Source organism: Macaca nemestrina, chromosome 14, assembly GCF_043159975.1.
Source record: "Macaca nemestrina isolate mMacNem1 chromosome 14, mMacNem.hap1, whole genome shotgun sequence".
Taxonomy (NCBI): Eukaryota; Metazoa; Chordata; class Mammalia; order Primates; family Cercopithecidae; genus Macaca; species Macaca nemestrina.
In genome coordinates, this window is record NC_092138.1 from 63,712,052 (window position 1) to 63,727,264 (window position 15,213).

The 15,213-nt window shown below is 44.4% G+C and overlaps 1 protein-coding gene across 8 annotated transcripts in view; it reads right to left on the minus strand.

Moving 5' to 3' along the window:
• Nucleotides 1-15,213, minus strand: part of LOC105485675 (family with sequence similarity 219 member A) — a 58,484-nt gene that overhangs the window by 26,048 nt on the left and 17,223 nt on the right. The window lies entirely within an intron of this gene.

Below are 15,213 nucleotides of genomic sequence, written 5' to 3' on the forward strand. Positions count from 1 at the left end.
TCTCGAACTCCTGAGCTCAAGCAATCCACCCACCTCGGCCTCCCAAAGTGCTGGAATTACAGGCATGAGCCACCATGCCCAGCCCTTTCTCACTTTTATTATTATTATTCCTCATGCCTAGTCAAAACTTTTTCACATTTAAAACCTTCAGTAATAGTTTTCTGTAAAAATAAACAAATGAGGCTGGGCGCAGTGGCTCACACCTGTAATCTCAGCACTTTGGCAGACCAAGGCAGGCGGATCACCTGAGGTCAGGAGTTTGAGACCAGCCTGGTCAACATGGTGAAACCCCGTCTCTACTAAAAATACAAAAATTAGCTGGGCATGGTGGTGGGTGCCTGTAATCCCAGCTACTTGGGAGGCTGAGGCAAGAGAATCTCATGACCCTGGGAGGCGGAGGTGGTAGTGAGCCGAGATCGTGCCACTGCACTCCAGCCCGGGGAACAAGAACAAACCTCTGTCTTTTAATAAATAAATAAATAAAATAAACAAATGAATAAATACAAATAATCACTTGACTTAATTATTAGTGTTTAGAGCCAGTAATGTAGTCAGTAACCTGCACGCCTCCACTGTGCTTGGAGAAGTTGAAAAATGTGCAGTTAAAGTTAGGGGGAGATCCTTGTTCTTCTGTCTCCTGCATGTAAACACTGACACCTATGAGCGAGTGGGCAGTGCACTGAGGTGCAGGAAAGCCAGGCTCACACAAGGGCAGAGGACTGACAGCCTCAATGAGGATAGACTGACTTTTCCCAAAACTCTGACCTTGGGGACCTACTGCATTATTTAAAAAAAAAAAAAAAAATCATATTCTGGGAAAGAACAGCCTGTGTTTGGCTATTTACAAAAGTAGGTCTGTGAATGCTGTCAGACTTGAATGAATGTTTTATGCTATTTGGTGCATTTTAAGTAACCCAACAGGCTGAAATATTTTTGTTGTGAAGGGAATGCTTGTTCTGTAGAATTAAATCTTGGTTAGAATTAGAAACTCCAAAATTCCTTTGTTCCTGGCAGGGGAGCAATAGTTTGTCTTACCCACTCTGCAACCTTGTGGCTGTCAGAGGGTTAGTTATAAGGCCTTCACATCTGGACTTCACAGAAGCACAGAATAGCCATTTCAAGGAGTATTTTGGCTTTTATATGGACACTTAATTTCACAGGCAGTAGGATATTGATTTTTTTTTTTAAATTATACTTTAAGTTCTAGGGTACATGTGCACAACATATATGTATACATGTGCCATGTTGGTGTGCTGCACCCATTAACTCGTCATTTACATTAGGTATATCTCCTAATGCTACCCCTCCTCCCAAACCCCTCCCCACAACAGGACACGGTGTGTGACGATCCCCTTCCTGTGTCCAAGTGATCTCATTGTTCAATTCCCACCTATGAGTGAGAACATGCGGTATTTGGTTTTCTGTTCCTGTGACAGTTTGCTCAGAATGATGGTTTCACTCTTTCCACCACTCCCTTCTATTTTTCACTCCAATGAAAACATCCCAAATGTTGAAACATCAGTGATTTTGTCCTCTTATGATGTTTAGGAGAGTAATTTTCAGCTCCTTGTTATGTGCAGGTGGGGCTAAGATGAGTTGTATCTTTATAGATAGGAGAAATGATGGTATATGGAAAGAACCCAAAAATCCCAGATCCTAGTCCATAGCACACCCTGGGCTGTTTTGGATTCTGAGATAATTTTGCATCCTCCCCCTCCCCACCACTGGCCCAGCTCAAGCCAGCTGCAAATTGTCTGGATCGAGCTGCTTCCACATGCTGATGTTATCGGCCTCACAGTGCCTGGAGCATGTAGATAGGAACAGGCAATGGCGCCGTCTCACTGGACGTAGTAATGTAATTTAGTTTCTGAAATCCAAGTATAAAATCTTGAAAGCTGACTTTAAAATCTGCCTCAGGAGGGATGGTGGTGGTGTGGAATTCCCAGTAGAACCATCTAAATAGGGAAATAGCTTCTGTCATGTATTGATAAACAGTTTGAGCAATGGAAAAATATAGAGAGAATTACAGGGAAAGTGAGTGCCTAGTTTTTCTTCCTCCTGCCTCTTCTGAACTATGCTGCCAGGTGAGGACCACTCCATTTGTGTGATCCCCAGGTTAGGGCTAGAAGCACCTCTCCCTGAGCATTCCTGCGAGGCCCCTGCTCCTAGGAAGATGGAACAGCAGTTTGGGTGGTCTCAAACAGCACTTTTTTTTTTTTTCCCCCAGACCAGGCTAAGAATGATGGTAAAGGAGCAGTCACTTGCCTTTCCTTCTATCTCCCCAATCTCATCTTGTGCCACTAGTTTGCACACTGGTCTTCTTTACTCCTGATGGGGCATCAATATCCTTTTTAACCTCATGCTCCCCTTCTGGTTAAATCTTACTGCATCTTTCAGGCCTCAGCTGACACACATCACCTCTTGTTTTTTTGAGACCGTGCCTCACTCAGGTGCCCAGGCTGGAGTGCAGTGGTACAATCTCAGCTCACTGCAGCCTCACCCTCCTGGGCTCAAATGATCCACCTACCTCAGCCTCCCAAGTAGCTGGGACTACAGGTGCACGCCACCACACCTGGCTAATTTTTGTATACATACATATTTTTGTTGACATGGAGTCTATTTTGCCCAGGCTGGGACATATCATCTCTTAAAAGAAGTTTCCCATAAATGCCAGGCTGAGTCAGATCCTTCTATAATGTAGTCTCACAGCCCCGGCTCCCCCATACATTTCTTTCATGCACTTAGCAAATTTTATTTAAATGACTATTTGTATAATTTGTTTAATAAATGTTCATGAAGGTAGGGACCGTGCCTGCCTCCACTGTGTCCTCCCAATGCTTGGCATAGAAAATGAAAGGCCATAATCTGAAAAGACAAACACTGCCTTCTACTTGATTTGAAGGCACAGCAAGGATCTTTCTATAATAGAGAGGTGGCAAACACTGCTGACCTATCAGACCATGTTGGGGTCTTGTCTAATGGTGTCCCACAGACAGATGTTTCATTTTGTGCTCTTTGTAGGACTACTTCTTCACTGTAAGCCTCTGGTCAGGGGCTGAAAGTTATTTTGGAGAACAGTCAAAGTAGGAGCCCCCAAACCCTCCCTCAACTCACCTGAAGGCTTGGCCTAGTTAAAACTCCACTTAGGGTCCACAGCCAAAGCAGCAACTCAATTTCAGGTCAACTTCTCATGGAGACTAACAACAAACTGAGCAGATAGATGCAGGTTTCTTTGTGACTAAAGGGCTAAGATCAGCCATTAGCTTGCAGATATATACCTCCACAATCAAATGATTAAGGCCCAACTCTTGTTATTGAGTTCAGAAGAATGGGAAACCAGCTTGGAATCCAAACCATCAGAAAACTCTTTTTTTTTTTTTTTTTTTTTTTTTTTTTGAGACGGAGTCTCGCTCTGTCACCCAGGCTGGAGTGCAGTGGCCGGATCTCAGCTCACTGCAAGCTCCAACTCCCGGGTTTACGCCATTCTCCTGCCTCAGCCTCCCGAGTAGCTGGGACTACAGGCGCCCGCCACCTCGCCCGGCTAGTTGTTTTTTTTTTTTTTTTTTTTTGTATTTTTTAGTAGAGACGGGTTTTCACCGTGTTAGCCAGGATGGTCTCAATCTCCTGACCTTGTGATCCACCCGTCTCGGCATCCCAAAGTGCTGGGATTACAGGCTTGAGCCACCGCGCCTGGCCCAGAAAACTCTTTGGAAGGAGATAGGAGTGGGGCTGTTCTGATCCTCTGTCTGTTCAGAGTGCTTTCTAACAACCTGGGGCTTGTAACCATATTCACCAGGCAGTAAACACCCAAGGCAGGGAAGCTTTTCGGGGTTCAGACATAAGGGCAAATGATGGCAAAGGAAAATGCAAGAAACCTCCTGGAATAGTAAATACAACCTCTGGCTGGAGAGTAGGGCCTCTGAACGGTTTACCTGTGAACTGCACTGACTCTGAGAGTCTAGACAGGTTGTTTCACTTTCTGAGCTTCTAGGTCTGTTTTTATTCAGGCCCTTAGATCCCAGAAAGAGCCTCCAGGGTAGAGAGGAAATGAGTTGTCCCAGGTCAATGCCAGATGGCAGCCCTGGGATTAGAATTCATGGGCCCTTGTTTCCAGCCCGCTGCGCCCTCCCCTGAGTCCTGTACTGTTTCTTCTTCTGAATGCTCAGGATTGTATTCAATTTAGTAAGGTTTGTGTACACATAATCACAGCTCCTAAATAAAACAATGACTACAGAGCATCCGCTATTAGGAAGACAAACATTGGGCGCCTTTGCCCCTGAGAGCAGACTGAGAGCGAGCTCTGGCTGAAGTTAGGTCTGTTCCACTTGAACAAAACCCAACACAAACAAACCCTCTTGGGATCTGGCAAAGTCCTCATCTGTTCTTGTTTCTTCTCCAGGCTTCCTTGTGCATTAAAATAGCCTGTGCTTAAACCCCACAGTAAGGGCCTCTGCTGGAAGCTGGAATGTGCTGTTTCCAGGAGCAAGAGAGAAGCCAAGCTGAGGGACAGCCTGGATCCAGATCCTCTGAACATTTTTTCACCCATAAATTCATTACTACATTGTCAATGGCCCCATCTCCAGGAGCACTATCATGCAACACCTCTTGAGGTGGGCTGGGGGCAGTCCTAGTCCTTCCAGCCCAAACTCTGCCAGGCCTACTCAAGGCTTAGTGAACACCAAAAGTTCTTTTCTTCTCCTTGCTCTCCCCTCCCACTATGACTGGTTGGTGCTAGAAGAGGGAGCCTGCAGTTGTTCTCTCAGGGCTTCATTATTTAGCATCAATTTCTTTGACTAGGAGATTCTTTGAGGTATATGCATGCCTTTGGGCTTGACAGTTCCTTCAGTAAGGGACTGAGAAGCCTAAGAGAGGTGAAGAAAACAAGGTCTCAAAAGGAGGAGGGCCTTGCACAAATTCCAGAGCAGGGCTGGTTGAGAGGAACAGGGTCCTAAGTGTTTTCATTGAGCCTCAATCCAGGCACACTTACCCTCCTCACTCACCAGGCTCAGGGAATCATAAAGTGAGAGCTGCTCTGATTCATTTAGCCATGGAAAAGACCTGGAGGTACAGGAGGAACTTTCAACCAGAAAATTCAATCCCTAGTATATGATTATGATTCTTCTGACCTTTCAGACTCCTCACACATGACTTGGGGAATTGGGAGGAAATCCCTCTATAGTGCGAATTTAACTCTTCTCTGCTTGTGGGCTCTGGGGGCCACATGCATGACTAGGGTGGGGGTGGCAGGTTGCAAGTCTCCAGACTCGCTAGTTTTACTTCTGCTTCCATTTGCTACAACCTTGCCCCCCGACTCATGTCAATGTCCTTCCCCCTGCAAAAAAAGACATGTTTAAATTAAGTAGATTCCTACTGGTAGGCCGAAAGTCCAGTGATGGCTCATGAAAGGATTCTGCTTCAGGCCTTGAAACCTGCTCAGTGTCTCTCCTTAATTTCCCCTCCTCATGCTCCCTTCTCCCAGATTGAAGAGGGAAGTACAACGGTATTAGAGACAAAGGACCTTTTAATATTCCCTTGTTCCACTGGTTTCTTACCCCATCCCCAGGACTCCTACTATCCTGAAGTATTAAGAGTATCAGGCCCTGGCCAGGGACAGCTCAGGAGATGACATAATTGTCTTGCAAGCTTACTTCATCTTCAGAGTGATGGTGACCTCAACAGAGAGCTAAACATGTGTGGGGGAGGTAGGGCAGCACCTGGAGGGGATAAGGGGGAATCCCTAGACCTACATACAGGACTGGTCTTGAAAGAGAAGAGGCCATGCCCCTTTCACAGCCAGAGATATGTGCAGGAAGGCTATTCAAAATTAAATAGGCACGGTAGGGCTCAGTGGCTCATCGCTGTAATCCCAGCACTCTGGGAGGCTGAGGTGGGTGGAGCTCTTGAGCCCAGGATATTGAGACCAGCCTAGGCAACATGTCAAAACCCTGTCTCTACAACAAAAATTTAAAAAAAAAGAAAAAAGAAAAGAAAAGAAAACACACTTTGGGAGGCCGAGGTGGGCGGATCACGAGGTCAGGAGACCGAGACCATCCTGGCTAACATGGTGAAACGCCATCTCTACTAAAAATATGAAAAATTAGCCTGGTGTGGTGGCGGGCACCTGTAGCCCCAGCTACTTGGGAGGCTGAGGCAGGAGAATGGTGTGAACCCGTGAGGCAGAGCGTGCAGTGAGCCGAGATCACACCACTGCACTCCAGCCTGGGTGACAGAGCGAGACTCCGTCTCAAAAAACAAACAAACAAACAATAATAAAACATTAGCTGGGCACAGTGGTACATGCCTGTGGTCCCAGCTACCCGGGAGGCTGAGGTGGGAGGATCACCTGAGCCTAGGAGGTGGAAGCTGTAGTGAGTAGTGATCATGCCATTACACTCCAGTCTGGATGCCCAAGTGAGACTGTGTCTCCAAACAACAACAACAAGAAGTTAAATGGGCACAAGGCCTTAAGGACACAGCATCCAGGCCTTTCAGACCCAGCACAAACAGGAGGAGCTCTCCAGGGTTCTGAACCACCTCCCCTTAAGTCCTTGGAGGCTCTGGGCAAGAGCCCTGCCTGCTGGTTAATGCCGATCTTACATGCCACTGGCTCATCTCTGCCCATTGTTGATACCAACTGCTTGCTTGGACCCATGGCCTGCATGAACTGAAGCAGCTCCTGCATGACTCCAATCACTCTCTACGGCTGCAGCCTAGGCTTCGTGCCAGCAGCCTGGCTGCCTGGCCAGATTTTTAAGGGGTGAGGCAGAGTTTCTTGGTGTATGTGAAAAAATATCTCCCAGTCCCTCTGGAAGCTCAGGATAAAATGGACCTGGCTTGGGGACAAAGTGGCCATAGGGGAGGAAGGGAATTCTCCATGTGATAAATCAATAGACAGCTCATCAGCTCCTCCCCTGCCCTCAGCAGCTGCTGCACCCACACGGACACACACACATACTCACACACACATATACATGCATGCCAGATTCTCCTTCCTGTCACTGCAGAGCCTGTATTGCTGCAGAGAAGGTAGGGTTTCTTTTGTCTGCACTTGAGCAGAATGCACCTGCTTTGTTTCCCTCATAGATATCACAGAAATTTGGCAAAGAGCACCAAAACTTAAAAGTTAAATTAAATAAAATAATTATTTCTTTTCCTAAATCCAAGAGGAGAGAGCTGGGTGTGGTGGCATATGCCTGTAGTCCCTGCTACCAGGAAGGCTCAGGTGGGAAGATTGCTTGAGTCCTGGAGTTTGACTCCAGCCTGGGCAACACATTGAGACCCCCCTCTAAGAAAAGCTAATAAAAAATAAAAACATTTTAAAAAGAGGAGTACATAGTCACTGTAAAAAGTCCAGATAAGCACAAAAGAAAAAGGAAAAAAAATAAACTTACTCCTACTATCTAGAGCTATCCAGTGTTAATCTCCTGGTACACAGCCCGGGTCCTTGGATGTATGTGCATATGTGCACGCATGTGAGTGTGTCAGTAAGAGGCAGTATAGCGCAGTGCTTAAAAGCATTGGTTTTGGAGTAAGCCCTATTTGTGCCGTTTACTTATCTGTGTAATCTGGATAAGTTTCTAACCTCTCTGGGTCTCAGTGTTTCATCTTTAACATGAGGAAAATAATAGTACCTGTAGCTTCCAGCCTACATTCTACAGCCACAGCCACAGCCAGGAGATGGCAGGGGGCTTCCTTTTGGTCAAAGTTCTCTCTTCTTGAACTTTGGGCCTCAGCCCTTTCACCCACTTGTTCTGACCATCACTTTCTGCCTTTGTGCCCAGGGTGTACCATTCTTCTCCAGGGGCTCCTTATGTCAGTCTCTTTGCCTGGCTTGGGCAAGCCTGCTCCTCACTCTGAGTCCTGGCAATTTATTCTCACATCCACCACCCTCACCTCTCCTTACCTGCTCTAACACTGTTCTCCCTGCAGTCAGCACTGAGCTCCTGGTGGCTGAGCCCGTGGCTTTTTCTCAGGTGATCTTCTACAACCTTGGGCATCATTGGACAGTGCTGACCACATTATTCTGCAAGCTATTTTCCCTTGGCTTGTATGGAAACATTATATGTCTCTTTGTTTTGACTGCCCTGCCTACTGTTCCTCCTCTTAAACTCTAGACATAAGTGCCTTTCCCAGTGGTCAGTGATTCTCTTTCCACATGTTCTCTCTTCGCATCTCATATAAACATATTATTTCAAGTAATAGCTCTCTGAGATCCGGCCACTGCACCCCAGCCTGGGCGACAGAGCAAGACTCCGTCTCAAAAAAAAAAAAAAAATAATAATAATAATAATAATAATAATCCCAAGCCCATATCTCTAGCTCTGACCTCTCTCTCCAGACCCCATTTCCAACTGCCTACTGTTTCCACTGATGTCACGTTCCTCCCCCAACTGCGTTCTTCCTTTTAACTATCTTTATCTTGTTATTGGCAAACCACTTTCCCAGTTAAATAAACTCAAAAATGGGGAGGGGCAGTGGGGTATCATTTTAGAAACTTTTAATTATTGAAGTAGTTTTAAAAAATTGTTTAAAGAGGTAGTGTCTCACAATGTTGCCCACGCTGGTCTCGAACTCCCGGCCTCAAGGGACCCTCCTGCCTCAACTTCCTGAGTTGCTGGGATTATAGGCATGAGCCACCATGCCTGGCTTATTATTCAATTTTATTATATTGATTATATTTATAATATTATTCCATTATTATTATAATTTTACATTTACAGAAGAGTTACAAAGACAGTCCAGAGAGTCTTTGTATTCACTTCATATATAAAAAATTGGAATCCTTCTGAAAGAAATATTTATCCTTTCTCCTCCATTTACTTATTTATTCAATCATGTATATATATCAGTACGGATTAATGTATATTTATTTTGGGGGGTTATAATCCAATATTATCATATTTGTTTTGTTGCTCAAATGGTTCCAGCTTTGGCCACTGAGAACACTTTCAGGTTGGCTCCTGTTTTAACCTCCCTGTGGGCTCATTTTGATCTACTTCTTTCCCCTTTATCTCTATGGGAAACTAATCATGAACCTAGAAAGTTCTGCAGAATATCTAACGTTTAGCTTAAAAAAAAATTCTCAGCCAATATCCTGCATCAGGCCCTTCTCAACATATTCCAGGATCACTGCAGTAGTAACCCACTCATCTCCCCACCTTGTCTCCTCTTGCTCCAACTCATCTTATATGTCACTGTTAAAAGACTCTTCTGAGAATTAAACACTGCTCTGATTGCAGTACTCCTTTGCTCAAGACCTTCTGATAGCTCCTACCACTTAAAAACTCCTCAACTTGACATCCAATAAGTTTTAAAAACATGACCCCAGTTTGCCAATCTGGCTGCTCCTCCAACTGCCATCTTTCTAAATCCTTTGATCTCTTTGCCCTAACTGTCAGCCCTCTATGCAGATGACTTCCAATTTCTATATCCAGACTGACTATATCATTTTAAGCATTAAAAAAAATCTGTATTGGTTTCCTTAACTTATAAAAGTAATGCATATTCAGTGGGGAAAGCAAAACAATACAGAAGTGAATCAAGTAGGAAATAAGCCTGTGACTCTCCTCTCTCCTCCCCGTTCCTCAGGTTGGTTTTAAGAATGAAGTGGCCTCTCCAGATTCTTCAGTATATCTCCTACCTTCCTATTAAATTGCTATACCACAGTAAACAGATTTAGAGACATGCTTCTTGACATAAGAGTTTACAATACAAATCAGAAAAGGTTAAATTCAGAAAATATAGATATTTATTTTTATATTGCAACTTAAAACTTCAAGGCTTTTTCCTCATTTTATCTCATTTAATCTCTGATAATCCATCTATCATTTATCTCAATTTTATAGAAAAATAATCTGAAGCCCTATAAAGCAGAGTAACTTCCCTTAAGTCCCATAATCAGAACTGGGTCCCAAGTTTCCTGGTCCCTTTCCAACTTTACCACATAAACTGGCCATACAGAAAACCACAACACAAGAGACAACACTAATGGGAGAAAGGCCAGAAGCCAAAGAGAACCATCTAGAACATTCAAGTATTAGTGATCACAGTTTTACCTTGGGGAATGTGAGAGTAAATCTGTCCCCGTGCTTTCCTTTTCTTATATGGTGAAAGTGGAACTGTAGGGAGATCTCTCAACAGGGAGTAAGAAACAGGAATGTATCTGCTCAGTGTTAATGGTTTTCTTTTTCTTTTTTTTATTTCATTTATTTATTTTTTTGAGACAAAGTCTCACTTTGTCACCCTGACTGAAGTGCAGTTGCGGGATCTCAGTTCACTGCAACCTCCACCTCCTGGGCTCAAGCGATCCTCCTACCTCAGCCTCCCAAGTAGCTAGGACTACAGGCATGTGCCACCACACCTGGCTAACTTTTTGTATTTTTGGTAGAGATAAGAAATGCCCTGCCTCCTAGAAGCTACAGGGCTCTGTAGAACTTGAGAAGGAATTGGGAAGATATGAGTCAAGTGTGGCACATCGAAGCCGGGGTGTGTAGCAGGAACAAGATTGTTTACAGAAGTGACACACAGGTCTCTGTCAGCATTTCCACACTCAATTCATCTTACTCCCTTGTTGGTATGCATACCCAATTAAAAAATATGGAAAGCATGAGCTCTATCACCTGGGTAAAAATGACAGAATCAAAGAGCATGATTTTTGACCATTTGTTTCCCCAAATGGAAAAAAAATTCAAAGAAAAAGGTGATGTTGTTTTGTCATAACAAATTCAAATGCAGAAAGGTGAATACAGAATATGAAAGTTCTCCTATAATTCATTACTGTTGCCAGTTTATTTTATGCTTCCAGACTTTAAAAATATGTAATCATATATACCAATTTAGACACAGATGGAATCAGATGATCCATCTTCCATATGTATTTTACCCAGTAACTTTTGTGTTATGTGCACTTTACCACAGTGAAATACACCTATCGTGAATATCGTTTTATGTCAATTCATATTAGATTTACATCCTCCTTTTAAAAGGCTGCCCATCTGTATGCTATGGGATGGAGGTACCATGATTTATTAAATCAGTCCTCCCTGATGAAGGTTTAGATTGTGTGTGTGTGTGTGGTTTTTTTTTTTTTTTTTTTTGAGATGGAGTCTCACTGTATCACCCAGGCTGGAGTGCAATGGCACAATCTCAGCTCACTGCAACCCCTGCCTTCTGGATTCAAGCGATTCTCCTGACTCAGACTCCCAAGTTGCTGGGATTACAAGTGCCCACCACCGCAACTGGCTCATTTTGTATTTTTAGTAAAGATGGGGTTTCACCATGTTGATCAGGCTGGTCTGGAACTCCTGACCTCAAGTGATCTACCTGCCTTGGCTTCCCAATGTGCTGGGATTACAGGTGTGAGCCACCGCGCCCAGCCTAGATGGCTCTTTTTCCACCTTTTTCTCACTATTATAATGTTGCAGCTACTAATAACTATTATAATATCGATTATAACTATAATATTATAAAATTATGTATATGTATTTATGTATAATTATTATAATTTCTGGGGTTTTGGCGGTTTCTTTTTTGAGACAAGGTCTCACTCTGTCGCTCAGGCTGCAGTGTAGTGGCAACCACAGCTCACTGCAGCCTTGACCTCCTGGGTTCAAGTGATCCTCCCATCTCAGCCTCCCAAGCAGCTGGGCTACAGGCACATGCCACCATGCCTGGCTATTTTTTAAAAAAATGTTGTAGAGATGAGGTCTTGCTTTGTTGACCAGACTGGTCTCAAACTCCTGGGTTCAAGCAATCCTCCCACCTTGGCCTCCCAAAGTGCTGGGATTATAGGTATGAGCCACAGAGCTTGGCCTATGATAATTTCTTATTAAAGAGTGTCTTTATATGTTTGTCTATTTCTTTAAGAAATTCCTAGAAGTAGAATAGCTGAGGGGGTCAATGGGAAATGCACACATTATATTTTGAGACATTGTTGCCAGTTATTGTTCCAGAGAGGCTGTGACAATGTATACTCTCACCAACTGGCTGTGGGAGGTACTTGGGTTTAGAAAGACCTAGATTAGTTCTCAAGCCAGCTGGTTGTATGACTTTTGGCAAGTTATCCTTCTTAATGTCCCTTTCCCTTCATGGGTGTCATATTACCTACTTTGCAAGGCTGGTGTTAGAATGAGATGAAAGAATGTATATAGAACACTTTGCAGCATGCCTGGCATGTACATACAACAAAGGGTAGCTGGTTTTTGTTTGTTTGTTTTTATGTTGCTCTCTCCTCATTTACTTTGTTTCCATCTAGTCTAAAGTATTCATCAGTCCTAATTTCCCTTCCCCCAAAAGGAACTTGGGATGTGGACTAACTGGAGCTATGAGAATCAGCAGCAAGAGGCATTGCCCTCTTAATGAGTTTGCACTTCCCAGGAAAGCCTTGAAGTCAATTTTCGGGGCTCTATCTTTCATGAGGAAATCACAAGAAGACAAACACTATACTCTCTTCCTCTCAATTATCTTGACTAGGATCTTAATCAGGTCATGCTTACTCTCCAGGACACTGCCGGATCAGGCCATTTCAACAGCTGGCCCTTCTCTTTAAAACAGGACACTACATTATGATCTGGAGGCTACAAAGGATCCATGGAAACAGATGGGGTGAGAGACCCTGAGACATATGCACCCTGGAACCCTGGGGAGTCCTGGTTGAATTCTGTCCTCCGTGTCCTTCTACAGCAGGGCCAAAAGGGGAGCGCTAAACTGAAGTGTGGCTTCTTGGGGCTTTCAGTTCTAAAAGATAGGGGACTGTTGAATTAACCAGGGCGCAGTGACAATGCTCCAAAATACCAAAAGGGGGCAGTGTAGTGTTACAGTTAAGAGCATGGCCTTAGACTCCATCCACCTGGGCTTGAAATGGTTTTGGCGCTTACTAGGTTGTGTGACCTTGGGTCTCACTTTCCTTCTCTGTAGATTAAGGGTATACCTTCTTTGCAGAGTTGAGAGGATTAAATGAAACACTGTGTGTCTGGTGGCAGATAAGTAGTAAGTGCTTCTAAACAGTAGGACACACGTCTGCAGGGTGTATGGTTGAATGTCAGATACGACATGGGGTTACCAAGTAAATGAGACTAGAAGACAATTCATTTAGTAATTCATTCATTCAACCAAAAGGTATTTAGTGAATGTCCATTATGTGAAGGCACAGGAGACAAATGGTAAGTAAAAATGAATTTGGTTTCATGCAACAGCCTTCAAAAGGACCCATGTTAATAGACTAATTATACATACTTAAGTAAAATTATAAATGTGAAAAGTGCAATAAGGGGAAGACTACTGACCAAGTCTAGGGATTGTTCTCTGTGATGAAACTATAGCTAAGCTAAGAACTGAAAGATGAGTAGGAGTCAACAACAAAAAAAAGGTAGAAGGTGCAGCAAAAGCATTCCAGGCAGCAAGAACATTATGCGCAAAGGCCCTCAAGCAGAAGGGAGCCTGGGACATTAGAGAAGTGGAGGAAAAGCCAGTGAGGCTGAATGCAGTGATGGGGGGTAATGTGGTATGAGATGAACTGAGGAGGAAGGCAGGAGCCAGATCACATATTAGGGTTTTATTAAGGATTTGAGTCTTTATAGTAAGAGTGAGTGGAAGCTGTTGAAGTGTAAGGGGCTACATGGGGCACTCCTGCTACTTGGCGACACTTTCCTCTGATGTTTACTTTCATGTGGATAAAAGGGATAGGGCTTCACACAGTCCCTTCTGTGACCGCCCAGGAGAGGGGAGCAAAGAAGTAATCGGCAACAGGTCCCTTCCCAAAACAGAATGAGGCCCTCTGGATTCTCATAGCCTCAGGAAGAACTAGACATAAGGAGGAATGTGGGCAGGGTATCCAAGACTGTGAGGCTTTTATCAGGAATCCTGGGTGGTCAGCTGTCACTACAGACCCCTGTGTTTTCTAGCTGTTGCACAGCTGGTCCCTAGCTAGCTTCCACCTCTCAGACTTCCTGCTCCATCAGATGCTCCATTGTGTTGGACATAATTTTCAGGGGACTAACAGCTCTTAGGCTGGGTAGTAGAGGTACAAGACTCCCATGGGCAGGGAACCAGACCTAAGGGTGGGTACAGGTTTGCAAGAGGCAGTTCTCAACTTCTGTGTGCTTCCCTGGTGAGCTGGCTTGCAGTGCCTTCAGTTCATGCACTGTATTTGTCTGGGGCACATGTACATACTCTCCTCTGTGAGGAGAGACAATAGGGGTGGAGATACTGGGGCAACACAGGAATGCCAAAGTACCAGAAGGTGTTGATGTGTCCCAGCCCTCACAGGTTTTTTTTTTTTTTTTTCTTAATTAAAAAACCAATTTTTAAAGAAATGTTATCTTACTATGTTGCCCAGGCTAGAGTGCAGTGGCTATTCACAGGCCTGATCATACAGCACTTACAGCCTTTAACTCCTAGGCTCAAGTGATCCTCCTTCTTCAGCCTCTCGAGTAGCTGGGACTCCAGGCTCCACACCTGGCTCTCACATAGGTTTTTAAACTTGGCTGGAAAGAGAAAAGGACCTAAGAGTGCTAGAATTGCCTGTCCCATCCCTCCCCGCAACCTCTCCGGGCTTGTAGCCCAGCTAAACAGGAAACCAGGCTTGGGTCCTTGCCAGGGCCCAGGCTGGGGCAGGAAGCTCAGGAAACAAGTAAGACCCTCCTCAGCATAGAAGAAGGCTGCTCAGAAATCCTTGGGAAGCTAAAATAAACCCAGACCTTGCTGAACTCTCTCCCAGAGGAGGAAAAGACAACAGTTGCTTCTACTCCCTAGTATGAGTCAAGCATAGCCCCAGGAAGATTCACAGAGAGCAGATGCAGGAGCTTCATGAAGTGAGATACTGCTGTCCCAGTGAGAACACACTCAGTAAGGACCCTCCCCTCAGAGAAGCACAGGGCTTAGTGAAGCAGGGTGGGATACATGTGGACTGAAGACACTCCAGGGCTATCTTGGGCTGATAAGGAAGGAAATGATAGTGCAGGATAAGAGCAGTGGTGGAAGCAGAAGACCTAAAGGAGAGAGGGCCTGAGATCAGGTGATACCTGTGGGGTATGAAGGCAGAGAATTAACAGGGTTCTTTGCTGTACAAATGTGAAGGAAATTCCTGATGGAATAATGAATCAAGGCAATGACAGTCAAGGGCTGTAAAAACATTAGGTGAAAGGCTGAAGGGGGCTTTTATTTATTTTTTATTTTTGAGACAGGGTCTCACTCTGTTACCCAGGCTGGACAGTA